This window comes from Carassius carassius, chromosome 1, assembly GCF_963082965.1.
Source record: "Carassius carassius chromosome 1, fCarCar2.1, whole genome shotgun sequence".
Lineage (NCBI taxonomy): Eukaryota > Metazoa > Chordata > Actinopteri > Cypriniformes > Cyprinidae > Carassius > Carassius carassius.
Window position 1 is genome coordinate 2,635,108 of NC_081755.1, and position 14,249 is coordinate 2,649,356.

Below are 14,249 nucleotides of genomic sequence, written 5' to 3' on the forward strand. Positions count from 1 at the left end.
AGTCCTCCGTCAGCAAACTGAGCTCAAGAGACTGACAGCTGTTGAGAGGGGCGAGAGAGAGCCAAAAGGCACGCCCAACGTGGGGCTCGAACCCACGACCCTGAGATTAAGAGTCTCATGCTCTACCGACTGAGCTAGCCGGGCAGCGGTGGGTGCCTACTCAAGGCTGACCGCTGTTTTGAGAACTGCCAAACATTTTAATGTTCAAAACGGAGCCAAGCTTTTCACACAGGTTTGACAAAACAACTCGCGGGTAAGGTTGGGGTTAAGCCTAGCGGTAGGCTTAGAGCAGGGGCGTCCCAACTCGATCCTGGAGGTTCCTTGTCCTGCCGAGCTTGGCTCCAAGCACAAAGAAAAACACCTGAAGCTGCTGATCCCAGTCTCACCACGGAGATTAGAAACTTCCAGGCACGTCTGATGGAGCTGGCTGGAGAGAAACTCTACCTGACCGGGGCCCTCCAGGACAGAGTTTGGACACCCCTGGCTTAGACTCTTCTCTGTTTGTTTTAGCCATTTGCTGGGGAATACAGATTGAACGAGCAGAGCTCTTGTCCAACAGCCTGAAAGGTTATTAGTTCAGCCAACTCATCAAAGGTTCCCGGTATGGAGTTCCATCTAGCTGTGTGAATACAGTTTGCAAACTCCGACAGCATATGATTGGAAAGTCAATTTGGTGGCATTTTGTGGCGCTCCTAGAGGGATTTTTGAGCAGGAACTCCCTGGACCACACAGGCCTCCACCACCCGGGAAACAAAACACGAACACTCCACAGCAAACTTGAGCTGACACAAACAATCACTTAGCACCCTTTGTCTTCTTTTGACAAAAGATGACTCGCAAAGCTAAAGCTGTTGACTCTGAAAAGGGGCTACAGACGCTACGTCAGCAGACACCTGTGCTAAATTCTGTGCTTGCAGACATGGCTGCGAAAAGCTTCCTTAGTCCCTGGGTGGGCTCGAACCACCATCCTTTCGGTTAACAGCCGAACGCGCTAGCCTATTGCGCCACAGAGACTGGCACTGTAAGGTCCTATGGGACACGGTCACAAAAGAATTTGACGCTGGGCGCAGCACTAGTCCTCCGTCAGCAAACTGAGCTCAAGAGACTGACAGCTGTTGAGAGGGGCGAGAGAGAGCCAAAAGGCACGCCCAACGTGGGGCTCGAACCCACGACCCTGAGATTAAGAGTCTCATGCTCTACCGACTGAGCTAGCCGGGCAGCGGTGGGTGCCTACTCAAGGCTGACCGCTGTTTTTAGAACTGCCAAACATTTTAATGCGAAAAACGGAGCCAAGCTTTTCACACAGGCTTGACAAAACAACTCGCGGGTAAGGTTGGGGTTAAGCCTAGCGATAGGCTTAGAGCAGGGGCGTCCCAACTCGATCCTGGAGGTTCCTTGTCCTGCCGAGCTTGGCTCCAAGCACAAAGAAAAACACCTGAAGCTGCTGATCCCAGTCTCACCACGGAGATTAGAAACTTCCAGGCACGTCTGATGGAGCTGGCTGGAGAGAAACTCTACCTGACCGGGGCCCTCCAGGACAGAGTTTGGACACCCCTGGCTTAGACTCTTCTCTGTTTGTTTTAGCCATTTGCTGGGGAATACAGATTGAACGAGCAGAGCTCTTGTCCAACAGCCTGAAAGGTTATTAGTTCAGCCAACTCATCAAAGGTTCCCGGTATGGAGTTCCGTCTAGCTGTGTGAATACAGTTTGCAAACTCCGACAGCATATGATTGGAAAGTCAATTTGGTGGCATTTTGTGGCGCTCCTAGAGGGATTTTTGAGCAGGAACTCCCTGGACCACACAGGCCTCCACCACCCGGGAAACAAAACACGAACACTCCACAGCAAACTTGAGCTGACACAAACAATCACTTAGCACCCTTTGTCTTCTTTTGACAAAAGATGACTCGCAAAGCTAAAGCTGTTGACTCTGAAAAGGGGCTACAGACGCTACGTCAGCAGACACCTGTGCTAAATTCTGTGCTTGCAGACATGGCTGCGAAAAGCTTCCTTAGTCCCTGGGTGGGCTCGAACCACCATCCTTTCGGTTAACAGCCCAACGCACTAGCCTATTGCGCCACAGAGACTGGCACTGTAAGGTCCTATGGGACACGGTCACAAAAGAATTAGACGCTGTGCGCAGCACTAGTCCTCCGTCAGCAAACTGAGCTCAAGAGACTGACAGCTGTTGAGAGGGGCGAGAGAGAGCCAAAAGGCACGCCCAACGTGGGGCTCGAACCCCGGCCCTGAGATTAAGAGTCTCATGCTCTACCGACTGAGCTAGCCGGGCAGCGGTGGTTGCCTACTCAAGGCTGACCGCTGTTTTGAGAACTGCCAAACATTTTAATGCGCAAAACGGAGCCAAGCTTTTCACACAGGCTTGACAAAACAACTCGCGGGTAAGGTTGGGGTTAAGCCTAGCGGTAGGCTTAGAGCAGGGGCGTCCCAACTCGATCCTGGAGGTTCCTTGTCCTGCCGAGCTTGGCTCCAAGCACAAAGAAAAACACCTGAAGCTGCTGATCCCAGTCTCACCACGGAGATTAGAAACTTCCAGGCACGTCTGATGGAGCTGGCTGGAGAGAAACTCTACCTGACCGGGGCCCTCCAGGACAGAGTTTGGACACCCCTGGCTTAGACTCTTCTCTGTTTGTTTTAGCCATTTGCTGGGGAATACAGATTGAACGAGCAGAGCTCTTGTCCAACAGCCTGAAAGGTTATTAGTTCAGCCAACTCATCAAAGGTTCCCAGTATGGAGTTCCATCTAGCTGTGTGAATACAGTTTGCAAACTCCGACAGCATATGATTGGAAAGTCAATTTGGTGGCATTTTGTGGCGCTCCTAGAGGGATTTTTGAGCAGGAACTCCCTGGACCACACAGGCCTCCACCACCCGGGAAACAAAACACGAACACTCCACAGCAAACTTGAGCTGACACAAACAATCACTTAGCACCCTTTGTCTTCTTTTGACAAAAGATGACTCGCAAAGCTAAAGCTGTTGACTCTGAAAAGGGGCTACAGACGCTACGTCAGCAGACACCTGTGCAGACAACCTCTCCACCTTCAATACCACGACTTAGGTGCCCTTGAGCAAGGTATCGAACCCCCAACTGCTCCCCGGGCGCCGCGGCATAAATGGCTGCCCACTGCTCCGGGTGTGTGCTCACAGTGTGTGTGTGTGTGTTCACTGCTCTGTGTGTGTGCACTTCGGATGGGTTAAATGCAGAGCACAAATTCTGAGTATGGGTCACCATACTTGGCTGAATGTCACTTCACTTCACTTTCACTTTTGCTAAATTCTGTGCTTGCAGACATGGCTGCGAAAAGCTTCCTTAGTCCCTGGGTGGGCTCGAACCACCATCCTTTCGGTTAACAGCCGAACGCGCTAGCCTATTGCGCCACAGAGACTGGCACTGTAAGGACCTATGGGACACGGTCACAAAAGAATTTGACGCTGGGCGCAGCACTAGTCCTCCGTCAGCAAACTGAGCTCAAGAGACTGACAGCTGTTGAGAGGGGCGAGAGAGAGCCAAAAGGTACGCCCAACGTGGGGCTCGAACCCACGACCCTGAGATTAAGAGTCTCATGCTCTACCGACTGAGCTAGCCGGGCAGCGGTGGGTGCCTACTCAAGGCTGACCGCTGTTTTGAGAACTGCCAAACATTTTAATGCGCAAAACGGAGCCAAGCTTTTCACACAGGCTTGACAAAACAACTCGCGGGTAAGGTTGGGGTTAAGCCTAGCGGTAGGCTTAGAGCAGGGGCGTCCCAACTCGATCCTGGAGGTTCCTTGTCCTGCCGAGCTTGGCTCCAAGCACAAAGAAAAACACCTGAAGCTGCTGATCCCAGTCTCACCACGGAGATTAGAAACTTCCAGGCACGTCTGATGGAGCTGGCTGGAGAGAAACTCTACCTGACCGGGGCCCTCCAGGACAGAGTTTGGACACCCCTGGCTTAGACTCTTCTCTGTTTGTTTTAGCCATTTGCTGGGGAATACAGATTGAACGAGCAGAGCTCTTGTCCAACAGCCTGAAAGGTTATTAGTTCAGCCAACTCATCAAAGGTTCCCGGTATGGAGTTCCGTCTAGCTGTGTGAATACAGTTTGCAAACTCCGACAGCATATGATTGGAAAGTCAATTTGGTGGCATTTTGTGGCGCTCCTAGAGGGATTTTTGAGCAGGAACTCCCTGGACCACACAGGCCTCCACCACCAGGGAAACAAAACACGAACACTCCACAGCAAACTTGAGCTGACACAAACAATCACTTAGCACCCTTTGTCTTCTTTTGACAAAAGATGACTCGCAAAGCTAAAGCTGTTGACTCTGAAAAGGGGCTACAGACGCTACGTCAGCAGACACCTGTGCTAAATTCTGTGCTTGCAGAAATGGCTGCGAAAAGCTTCCTTAGTCCCTGGGTGGGCTCGAACCACCATCCTTTCGGTTAACAGCCGAACGCGCTAGCCTATTGCGCCACAGAGACTGGCACTGTAAGGTCCTATGGGACACGGTCACAAAAGAATTTTGACGCTGGGCACAGCACTAGTCCTCCGTCAGCAAACTGAGCTCAAGAGACTGACAGCTGTTGAGAGGGGCGAGAGAGAGCCAAAAGGCACGCCCAACGTGGGGCTCGAACCCACGACCCTGAGATTAAGAGTCTCATGCTCTACCGACTGAGCTAGCCGGGCAGCGGTGGGTGCCTACTCAAGGCTGACCGCTGTTTTGAGAACTGCCAAACATTTTAATGCGCAAAACGGAGCCAAGCTTTTCACACAGGCTTGACAAAACAACTCGCGGGTAAGGTTGGGGTTAAGCCTAGCGGTAGGCTTAGAGCAGGGGCGTCCCAACTCGATCCTGGAGGTTCCTTGTCCTGCCGAGCTTGGCTCCAAGCACAAAGAAAAACACCTGAAGCTGCTGATCCCAGTCTCACCACGGAGATTAGAAACTTCCAGGCACGTCTGATGGAGCTGGCTGGAGAGAAACTCTACCTGACCGGGGCCCTCCAGGACAGAGTTTGGACACCCCTGCCTTAGACTCTTCTGTTTGTTTTAGCCATTTGCTGGGGAATACAGATTGAACGAGCAGAGCTCTTGTCCAACAGCCTGAAAGGTTATTAGTTCAGCCAACTCATCAAAGATTCCCGGTATGGAGTTCCGTCTAGCTGTGTGAATACAGTTTGCAAACTCCGACAGCATATGATTGGAAAGTCAATTTGGTGGCATTTTGTGGCGCTCCTAGAGGGATTTTTGAGCAGGAGCTCCCTGGACCACACAGGCCTCCACCACCCGGGAAACAAAACACGAACACTCCACAGCAAACTTGAGCTGACACAAACAATCACTTAGCACCCTTTGTCTTCTTTTGACAAAAGATGACTCGCAAAGCTGTTGACTCTGAAAAGGGGCTACAGACGCTACGTCAGCAGACACCTGTGCTAAATTCTGTGCTTGCAGACATGGCTGCGAAAAGCTTCCTTAGTCCCTGGGTGGGCTCGAACCACCATCCTTTCGGTTAACAGCCGAACGCGCTAGCCTATTGCGCCACAGAGACTGGCACTGTAAGGTCCTATGGGACACGGTCACAAAAGAATTTGACGCTGGGCGCAGCACTAGTCCTCTGTCAGCAAACTGAGCTCAAGAGACTGACAGCTGTTGAGAGGGGCGAGAGAGAGCCAAAAGGCACGCCCAACGTGGGGCTCGAACCCACGACCCTGAGATTAAGAGTCTCATGCTCTACCGACTGAGCTAGCCGGGCAGCGGTGGGTGCCTACTCAAGGCTGACCGCTGTTTTGAGAACTGCCAAACATTTTAATGCGCAAAACGGAGCCCAGCTTTTCACACAGGCTTGACAAAACAACTCGCGGGTAAGGTTGGGGTTAAGCCTAGCGGTAGGCTTAGAGCAGGGGCGTCCCAACTCGATCCTGGAGGTTCCTTGTCCTGCCGAGCTTGGCTCCAAGCACAAAGAAAAACACCTGAAGCTGCTGATCCCAGTCTCACCACGGAGATTAGAAACTTCCAGGCACGTCTGATGGAGCTGGCTGGAGAGAAACTCTACCTGACCGGGGCCCTCCAGGACAGAGTTTGGACACCCCTGGCTTAGACTCTTCTCTGTTTGTTTTAGCCATTTGCTGGGGAATACAGATTGAACGAGCAGAGCTCTTGTCCAACAGCCTGAAAGGTTATTAGTTCAGCCAACTCATCAAAGGTTCCCGGTATGGAGTTCCGTCTAGCTGTGTGAATACAGTTTGCAAACTCCGACAGCATATGATTGGAAAGTCAATTTGGTGGCATTTTGTGGCGCTCCTAGAGGGATTTTTGAGCAGGAACTCCCTGGACCACACAGGCCTCCACCACCCGGGAAACAAAACACGAACACTCCACAGCAAACTTGAGCTGACACAAACAATCACTTAGCACCCTTTGTCTTCTTTTGACAAAAGATGACTCGCAAAGCTAAAGCTGTTGACTCTGAAAAGGGGCTACAGACGCTACGTCAGCAGACACCTGTGCTAAATTCTGTGCTTGCAGACATGGCTGCGAAAAGCTTCCTTAGTCCCTGGGTGGGCTCGAACCACCATCCTTTTGGTTAACAGCCGAACGCGCTAGCCTATTGCGCCACAGAGACTGGCACTGTAAGGTCCTATGGGACACGGTCACAAAAGAATTTGACGCTGGGCGCAGCACTAGTCCTCCATCAGCAAACTGAGCTCAAGAGACTGACAGCTGTTGAGAGGGGCGAGAGAGAGCCAAAAGGCACGCCCAACGTGGGGCTCGAACCCACGACCCTGAGATTAAGAGTCTCATGCTCTACCGACTGAGCTAGCCGGGCAGCGGTGGGTGCCTACTCAAGGCTGACCGCTGTTTTTAAAACTGCCAAACATTTTAATGCGAAAAACGGAGCCAAGCTTTTCACACAGGCTTGACAAAACAACTCGCGGGTAAGGTTGGGGTTAAGCCTAGCGATAGGCTTAGAGCAGGGGCGTCCCAACTCGATCCTGGAGGTTCCTTGTCCTGCCGAGCTTGGCTCCAAGCACAAAGAAAAACACCTGAAGCTGCTGATCCCAGTCTCACCACGGAGATTAGAAACTTCCAGGCACATCTGATGGAGCTGGCTGGAGAGAAACTCTACCTGACCGGGGCCCTCCAGGACAGAATTTGGACACCCCTGGCTTAGACTCTTCTCTGTTTGTTTTAGCCATTTGCTGGGGAATACAGATTGAACGAGCAGAGCTCTTGTCCAACAGCCTGAAAGGTTATTAGTTCAGCCAACTCATCAAAGGTTCCCGGTATGGAGTTCCGTCTAGCTGTGTGAATACAGTTTGCAAACTCCGACAGCATATGATTGGAAAGTCAATTTGGTGGCATTTTGTGGCGCTCCTAGAGGGATTTTTGAGCAGGAACTCCCTGGACCACACAGGCCTCCACCACCCGGGAAACAAAACACGAACACTCCACAGCAAACTTGAGCTGACACAAACAATCACTTAGCACCCTTTGTCTTCTTTTGACAAAAGATGACTCGCAAAGCTAAAGCTGTTGACTCTGAAAAGGGGCTACAGACGCTACGTCAGCAGACACCTGTGCTAAATTCTGTGCTTGCAGAAATGGCTGCGAAAAGCTTCCTTAGTCCCTGGGTGGGCTCGAACCACCATCCTTTCGGTTAACAGCCAAACGCGCTAGCCTATTGCGCCACAGAGACTGGCACTGTAAGGTCCTATGGGACACGGTCACAAAAGAATTTGACGCTGGGCGCAGCACTAGTCCTCCGTCAGCAAACTGAGCTCAAGAGACTGACAGCTGTTGAGAGGGGCGAGAGAGAGCCAAAAGGCACGCCCAACGTGGGGCTCGAACCCACGACCCTGAGATTAAGAGTCTCATGCTCTACCGACTGAGCTAGCCGGGCAGCGGTGGGTGCCTACTCAAGGCTGACCGCTGTTTTGAGAACTGCCAAACATTTTAATGCGCAAAACGGAGCCAAGCTTTTCACACAGGCTTGACAAAACAACTCGCGGGTAAGGTTGGGGTTAAGCCTAGCGGTAGGCTTAGAGCAGGGGCGTCCCAACTCGATCCTGGAGGTTCCTTGTCCTGCCGAGCTTGGCTCCAAGCACAAAGAAAAACACCTGAAGCTGCTGATCCCAGTCTCACCACGGAGATTAGAAACTTCCAGGCACGTCTGATGGAGCTGGCTGGAGAGAAACTCTACCTGACCGGGGCCCTCCAGGACAGAGTTTGGACACCCCTGGCTTAGACTCTTCTCTGTTTGTTTTAGCCATTTGCTGGGGAATACAGATTGAACGAGCAGAGCTCTTGTCCAACAGCCTGAAAGGTTATTAGTTCAGCCAACTCATCAAAGGTTCCCGGTATGGAGTTCCGTCTAGCTGTGTGAATACAGTTTGCAAACTCCGACAGCATATGATTGGAAAGTCAATTTGGTGGCATTTTGTGGCGCTCCTAGAGGGATTTTTGAGCAGGAACTCCCTGGACCACACAGGCCTCCACCACCCGGGAAACAAAACACGAACACTCCACAGCAAACTTGAGCTGACACAAACAATCACTTAGCACCCTTTGTCTTCTTTTGACAAAAGATGACTCGCAAAGCTAAAGCTGTTGACTCTGAAAAGGGGCTACAGACGCTACGTCAGCAGACACCTGTGCTAAATTCTGTGCTTGCAGACATGGCTGCGAAAAGCTTCCTTAGTCCCTGGGTGGGCTCGAACCACCATCCTTTCGGTTAACAGCCGAACGCGCTAGCCTATTGCGCCACAGAGACTGGCACTGTAAGGTCCTATGGGACACGGTCACAAAAGAATTTGACGCTGGGCGCAGCACTAGTCCTCCGTCAGCAAACTGAGCTCAAGAGACTGACAGCTGTTGAGAGGGGCGAGAGAGAGCCAAAAGGCACGCCCAACGTGGGGCTCGAACCCACGACCCTGAGATTAAGAGTCTCATGCTCTACCGACTGAGCTAGCCGGGCAGCGGTGGGTGCCTACTCAAGGCTGACCGCTGTTTTTAAAACTGCCAAACATTTTAATGCGAAAAACGGAGCCAAGCTTTTCACACAGGCTTGACAAAACAACTCGCGTGTAAGGTTGGGGTTAAGCCTAGCGATAGGCTTAGAGCAGGGGCGTCCCAACTCGATCCTGGAGGTTCCTTGTCCTGCCGAGCTTGGCTCCAAGCACAAAGAAAAACACCTGAAGCTGCTGATCCCAGTCTCACCACGGAGATTAGAAACTTCCAGGCACGTCTGATGGAGCTGGCTGGAGAGAAACTCTACCTGACCGGGGCCCTCCAGGACAGAGTTTGGACACCCCTGGCTTAGACTCTTCTCTGTTTGTTTTAGCCATTTGCTGGGGAATACAGATTGAACGAGCAGAGCTCTTGTCCAACAGCCTGAAAGGTTATTAGTTCAGCCAACTCATCAAAGGTTCCCGGTATGGAGTTCCGTCTAGCTGTGTGAATACAGTTTGCAAACTCCGACAGCATATGATTGGAAAGTCAATTTGGTGGCATTTTGTGGCGCTCCTAGAGGGATTTTTGAGCAGGAACTCCCTGGACCACACAGGCCTCCACCACCCGGGAAACAAAACACGAACACTCCACAGCAAACTTGAGCTGACACAAACAATCACTTAGCACCCTTTGTCTTCTTTTGACAAAAGATGACTCGCAAAGCTAAAGCTGTTGACTCTGAAAAGGGGCTACAGACGCTACGTCAGCAGACACCTGTGCTAAATTCTGTGCTTGCAGAAATGGCTGCGAAAAGCTTCCTTAGTCCCTGGGTGGGCTCGAACCACCATCCTTTCGGTTAACAGCCGAACGCGCTAGCCTATTGCGCCACAGAGACTGGCACTGTAAGGTCCTATGGGACACGGTCACAAAAGAATTTGACGCTGGGCGCAGCACTAGTCCTCCGTCAGCAAACTGAGCTCAAGAGACTGACAGCTGTTGAGAGGGGCGAGAGAGAGCCAAAAGGCACGCCCAACGTGGGGCTCGAACCCACGACCCTGAGATTAAGAGTCTCATGCTCTACCGACTGAGCTAGCCGGGCAGCGGTGGGTGCCTACTCAAGGCTGACCGCTGTTTTGAGAACTGCCAAACATTTTAATGCGCAAAACGGAGCCAAGCTTTTCACACTGGCTTGACAAAACAACTCGCGGGTAAGGTTGGGGTTAAGCCTAGCGGTAGGCTTAGAGCAGGGGCGTCCCAACTCGATCCTGGAGGTTCCTTGTCCTGCCGAGCTTGGCTCCAAGCACAAAGAAAAACACCTGAAGCTGCTGATCCCAGTCTCACCACGGAGATTAGAAACTTCCAGGCACGTCTGATGGAGCTGGCTGGAGAGAAACTCTACCTGACCGGGGCCCTCCAGGACAGAGTTTGGACACCCCTGGCTTAGACTCTTCTCTGTTTGTTTTAGCCATTTGCTGGGGAATACAGATTGAACGAGCAGAGCTCTTGTCCAACAGCCTGAAAGGTTATTAGTTCAGCCAACTCATCAAAGGTTCCCGGTATGGAGTTCCGTCTAGCTGTGTGAATACAGTTTGCAAACTCCGACAGCATATGATTGGAAAGTCAATTTGGTGGCATTTTGTGGCGCTCCTAGAGGGATTTTTGAGCAGGAACTCCCTGGACCACACAGGCCTCCACCACCCGGGAAACAAAACACGAACACTCCACAGCAAACTTGAGCTGACACAAACAATCACTTAGCACCCTTTGTCTTCTTTTGACAAAAGATGACTCGCAAAGCTAAAGCTGTTGACTCTGAAAAGGGGCTACAGACGCTACGTCAGCAGACACCTGTGCTAAATTCTGTGCTTGCAGACATGGCTGCGAAAAGCTTCCTTAGTCCCTGGGTGGGCTCGAACCACCATCCTTTCGGTTAACAGCCGAACGCGCTAGCCTATTGCGCCACAGAGACTGGCACTGTAAGGTCCTATGGGACACGGTCACAAAAGAATTTGACGCTGGGCGCAGCACTAGTCCTCCGTCAGCAAACTGAGCTCAAGAGACTGACAGCTGTTGAGAGGGGCGAGAGAGAGCCAAAAGGCACGCCCAACGTGGGGCTCGAACCCACGACCCTGAGATTAAGAGTCTCATGCTCTACCGACTGAGCTAGCCGGGCAGCGGTGGGTGCCTACTCAAGGCTGACCGCTGTTTTGAGAACTGCCAAACATTTTAATGCGCAAAACGGAGCCAAGCTTTTCACACTGGCTTGACAAAACAACTCGCGGGTAAGGTTGGGGTTAAGCCTAGCGGTAGGCTTAGAGCAGGGGCGTCCCAACTCGATCCTGGAGGTTCCTTGTCCTGCCGAGCTTGGCTCCAAGCACAAAGAAAAACACCTGAAGCTGCTGATCCCAGTCTCACCACGGAGATTAGAAACTTCCAGGCACGTCTGATGGAGCTGGCTGGAGAGAAACTCTACCTGACCGGGGCCCTCCAGGACAGAGTTTGGACACCCCTGGCTTAGACTCTTCTCTGTTTGTTTTAGCCATTTGCTGGGGAATACAGATTGAACGAGCAGAGCTCTTGTCCAAAAGCCTGAAAGGTTATTAGTTCAGCCAACTCATCAAAGGTTCCCGGTATGGAGTTCCGTCTAGCTGTGTGAATACAGTTTGCAAACTCCGACAGCATATGATTGGAAAGTCAATTTGGTGGCATTTTGTGGCGCTCCTAGAGGGATTTTTGAGCAGGAACTCCCTGGACCACACAGGCCTCCACCACCCGGGAAACAAAACACGAACACTCCACAGCAAACTTGAGCTGACACAAACAATCACTTAGCACCCTTTGTCTTCTTTTGACAAAAGATGACTCGCAAAGCTAAAGCTGTTGACTCTGAAAAGGGGCTACAGACGCTACGTCAGCAGACACCTGTGCTAAATTCTGTGCTTGCAGACATGGCTGCGAAAAGCTTCCTTAGTCCCTGGGTGGGCTCGAACCACCATCCTTTCGGTTAACAGCCGAATGCGCTAGCCTATTGCGCCACAGAGACTGGCACTGTAAGGTCCTATGGGACACGGTCACAAAAGAATTTGACGCTGGGCGCAGCACTAGTCCTCCGTCAGCAAACTGAGCTCAAGAGACTGACAGCTGTTGAGAGGGGCGAGAGAGAGCCAAAAGGCACGCCCAACGTGGGGCTCGAACCCACGACCCTGAGATTAAGAGTCTCATGCTCTACCGACTGAGCTAGCCGGGCAGCGGTGGGTGCCTACTCAAGGCTGACCGCTGTTTTGAGAACTGCCAAACATTTTAATGCGCAAAACGGAGCCAAGCTTTTCACACAGGCTTGACAAAACAACTCGCGGGTAAGGTTGGGGTTAAGCCTAGCGGTAGGCTTAGAGCAGGGGCGTCCCAACTCGATCCTGGAGGTTCCTTGTCCTGCCGAGCTTGGCTCCAAGCACAAAGAAAAACACCTGAAGCTGCTGATCCCAGTCTCACCACGGAGATTAGAAACTTCCAGGCACGTCTGATGGAGCTGGCTGGAGAGAAACTCTACCTGACCGGGGCCCTCCAGGACAGAGTTTGGACACCCCTGGCTTAGACTCTTCTCTGTTTGTTTTAGCCATTTGCTGGGGAATACAGATTGAACGAGCAGAGCTCTTGTCCAACAGCCTGAAAGGTTATTAGTTCAGCCAACTCATCAAAGGTTCCCAGTATGGAGTTCCATCTAGCTGTGTGAATACAGTTTGCAAACTCCGACAGCATATGATTGGAAAGTCAATTTGGTGGCTTTTTGTGGCGCTCCTAGAGGGATTTTTGAGCAGGAACTCCCTGGACCACACAGGCCTCCACCACCCGGGAAACAAAACACGAACACTCCACAGCAAACTTGAGCTGACACAAACAATCACTTAGCACCCTTTGTCTTCTTTTGACAAAAGATGACTCGCAAAGCTAAAGCTGTTGACTCTGAAAAGGGGCTACAGACGCTACGTCAGCAGACACCTGTGCTAAATTCTGTGCTTGCAGACATGGCTGCGAAAAGCTTCCTTAGTCCCTGGGTGGGCTCGAACCACCATCCTTTCGGTTAACAGCCGAACGCGCTAGCCTATTGCGCCAAAGCTGGGGAACAATAGTCTGTTAAGGGGGGGGAAGAAAAGGAAGGAGAAAAAGAGGAAAAAATGAGAGAAAAAGGGGAAAAAATGAGGAGAAAAGAAAGGAAAGGGAAGTTTATGCCTCTACCCTCCGAAGTAATGTTTTAGGAAGTGTATGCTTGCAATAAATTATTTTTAAAACATTTTTTCCCCTATTTTCCTATACATCTCAATGGAAGAAAGGTTGATCACAAGGTCGCCGGTTCGAATCCCACTGTTGCCAGAAATTGAAGTTGTTATTTAATGCTGTAAATTGCCATTTTTCGTCAGTAAAAGTCACACAAAGTATATCCACATTAATGAAATTAGTTCTGAAATGACAAATGAGCATTTTATTAATTCTATATTACTGATTGTTGATATTTTATTCACAGTTCTGAGCTTTGGCACACTTAGTTTGAATATATTTCTGCTGCATTTATTTTCTAAAAAAGTAAAAAAAAGAAAATTTATTTCTGAAAGAATCCTCAAATTTCTCAACATTTTCAAAGTGCCTATAACCTTTCAATGATACTGTATAAAATAAAACATTCAAAATATTTGTTAATCATGACAAAACTTTTATTTTTCAATTAGTCATAGCCAATTATTGTAATTCCTTGAATTATTCACATTTTTATTCTTTAAGTTATTATGTTGCATATGCAAAAGAACAGAAAACAGATAAATAGAATATAAATACAAATAAAATAATATTTAAGACTCTTGTGCATTCATTGCAAGTGCAAAAGTACGGAGAGCACAGACCATTACAAATATAAAACTTTAAAATGTACATGGCTCTTGTTTAGACTGAGTGCAAAATAACAGAGAACACAAATACAAACAATACACATTAAATCTTTAAAATATGAATGACTCTTGTGCATTCTTTGAAAGTGCAAAAGAACAAAAAAAAAACTATACACATAAATAAAATGTAATAAAACTTTCCAAATGTCAATGGCTCTTTTACATTAAACAAATAAAACTCAAGTTCCCATGTCTCTTGTACAAAAAAAAAAAACCTATTGGGAAAGGAACTATATACATATATAAATCTTTAAAATATTAATTACTACTCTTGTGCATTCTTTGAAAGTGCTAAAGCACAAAAAAAAAACTATACACAAATAAAACGTAATAAAACTTTCCACGTCAATGGCTTTGCGCAA

General features: G+C 49.9%; 23 non-coding genes across 23 annotated transcripts; all 23 read right to left on the reverse strand.

Moving 5' to 3' along the window:
- Nucleotides 1–71: 71 nt before the first annotated feature.
- On the reverse strand, nt 72–144 carry trnak-cuu (transfer RNA lysine (anticodon CUU)). The gene has a single exon. It is a non-coding gene; the product is annotated as a tRNA-Lys (tRNA).
- Nucleotides 145–940: 796 nt separating this feature from the next.
- Nucleotides 941–1,014, reverse strand: trnan-guu (transfer RNA asparagine (anticodon GUU)). The gene has a single exon. It is a non-coding gene; the product is annotated as a tRNA-Asn (tRNA).
- Nucleotides 1,015–1,145: 131 nt separating this feature from the next.
- Nucleotides 1,146–1,218, reverse strand: trnak-cuu (transfer RNA lysine (anticodon CUU)). The gene has a single exon. It is a non-coding gene; the product is annotated as a tRNA-Lys (tRNA).
- Nucleotides 1,219–2,014: 796 nt separating this feature from the next.
- On the reverse strand, nt 2,015–2,088 carry trnan-guu (transfer RNA asparagine (anticodon GUU)). Its single transcript has one exon. It is a non-coding gene; the product is annotated as a tRNA-Asn (tRNA).
- Nucleotides 2,089–2,219: 131 nt separating this feature from the next.
- On the reverse strand, nt 2,220–2,291 carry trnak-cuu (transfer RNA lysine (anticodon CUU)). Its single transcript has one exon. It is a non-coding gene; the product is annotated as a tRNA-Lys (tRNA).
- Nucleotides 2,292–3,334: 1,043 nt separating this feature from the next.
- Nucleotides 3,335–3,408, reverse strand: trnan-guu (transfer RNA asparagine (anticodon GUU)). The gene has a single exon. It is a non-coding gene; the product is annotated as a tRNA-Asn (tRNA).
- Nucleotides 3,409–3,539: 131 nt separating this feature from the next.
- Nucleotides 3,540–3,612, reverse strand: trnak-cuu (transfer RNA lysine (anticodon CUU)). Its single transcript has one exon. It is a non-coding gene; the product is annotated as a tRNA-Lys (tRNA).
- Nucleotides 3,613–4,408: 796 nt separating this feature from the next.
- trnan-guu (transfer RNA asparagine (anticodon GUU)) lies at nt 4,409–4,482 on the reverse strand. The gene has a single exon. It is a non-coding gene; the product is annotated as a tRNA-Asn (tRNA).
- Nucleotides 4,483–4,614: 132 nt separating this feature from the next.
- On the reverse strand, nt 4,615–4,687 carry trnak-cuu (transfer RNA lysine (anticodon CUU)). Its single transcript has one exon. It is a non-coding gene; the product is annotated as a tRNA-Lys (tRNA).
- Nucleotides 4,688–5,475: 788 nt separating this feature from the next.
- Nucleotides 5,476–5,549, reverse strand: trnan-guu (transfer RNA asparagine (anticodon GUU)). The gene has a single exon. It is a non-coding gene; the product is annotated as a tRNA-Asn (tRNA).
- Nucleotides 5,550–5,680: 131 nt separating this feature from the next.
- On the reverse strand, nt 5,681–5,753 carry trnak-cuu (transfer RNA lysine (anticodon CUU)). Its single transcript has one exon. It is a non-coding gene; the product is annotated as a tRNA-Lys (tRNA).
- Nucleotides 5,754–6,549: 796 nt separating this feature from the next.
- trnan-guu (transfer RNA asparagine (anticodon GUU)) lies at nt 6,550–6,623 on the reverse strand. The gene has a single exon. It is a non-coding gene; the product is annotated as a tRNA-Asn (tRNA).
- Nucleotides 6,624–6,754: 131 nt separating this feature from the next.
- On the reverse strand, nt 6,755–6,827 carry trnak-cuu (transfer RNA lysine (anticodon CUU)). The gene has a single exon. It is a non-coding gene; the product is annotated as a tRNA-Lys (tRNA).
- Nucleotides 6,828–7,623: 796 nt separating this feature from the next.
- Nucleotides 7,624–7,697, reverse strand: trnan-guu (transfer RNA asparagine (anticodon GUU)). Its single transcript has one exon. It is a non-coding gene; the product is annotated as a tRNA-Asn (tRNA).
- A 131-nt stretch (nt 7,698–7,828) lies between these two features.
- On the reverse strand, nt 7,829–7,901 carry trnak-cuu (transfer RNA lysine (anticodon CUU)). Its single transcript has one exon. It is a non-coding gene; the product is annotated as a tRNA-Lys (tRNA).
- A 796-nt stretch (nt 7,902–8,697) lies between these two features.
- Nucleotides 8,698–8,771, reverse strand: trnan-guu (transfer RNA asparagine (anticodon GUU)). Its single transcript has one exon. It is a non-coding gene; the product is annotated as a tRNA-Asn (tRNA).
- A 131-nt stretch (nt 8,772–8,902) lies between these two features.
- trnak-cuu (transfer RNA lysine (anticodon CUU)) lies at nt 8,903–8,975 on the reverse strand. The gene has a single exon. It is a non-coding gene; the product is annotated as a tRNA-Lys (tRNA).
- A 796-nt stretch (nt 8,976–9,771) lies between these two features.
- On the reverse strand, nt 9,772–9,845 carry trnan-guu (transfer RNA asparagine (anticodon GUU)). The gene has a single exon. It is a non-coding gene; the product is annotated as a tRNA-Asn (tRNA).
- Nucleotides 9,846–9,976: 131 nt separating this feature from the next.
- On the reverse strand, nt 9,977–10,049 carry trnak-cuu (transfer RNA lysine (anticodon CUU)). The gene has a single exon. It is a non-coding gene; the product is annotated as a tRNA-Lys (tRNA).
- Nucleotides 10,050–10,845: 796 nt separating this feature from the next.
- Nucleotides 10,846–10,919, reverse strand: trnan-guu (transfer RNA asparagine (anticodon GUU)). The gene has a single exon. It is a non-coding gene; the product is annotated as a tRNA-Asn (tRNA).
- A 131-nt stretch (nt 10,920–11,050) lies between these two features.
- Nucleotides 11,051–11,123, reverse strand: trnak-cuu (transfer RNA lysine (anticodon CUU)). The gene has a single exon. It is a non-coding gene; the product is annotated as a tRNA-Lys (tRNA).
- Nucleotides 11,124–11,919: 796 nt separating this feature from the next.
- trnan-guu (transfer RNA asparagine (anticodon GUU)) lies at nt 11,920–11,993 on the reverse strand. Its single transcript has one exon. It is a non-coding gene; the product is annotated as a tRNA-Asn (tRNA).
- A 131-nt stretch (nt 11,994–12,124) lies between these two features.
- trnak-cuu (transfer RNA lysine (anticodon CUU)) lies at nt 12,125–12,197 on the reverse strand. Its single transcript has one exon. It is a non-coding gene; the product is annotated as a tRNA-Lys (tRNA).
- Between the last annotated feature and the right edge of the window lie 2,052 nt (nt 12,198–14,249).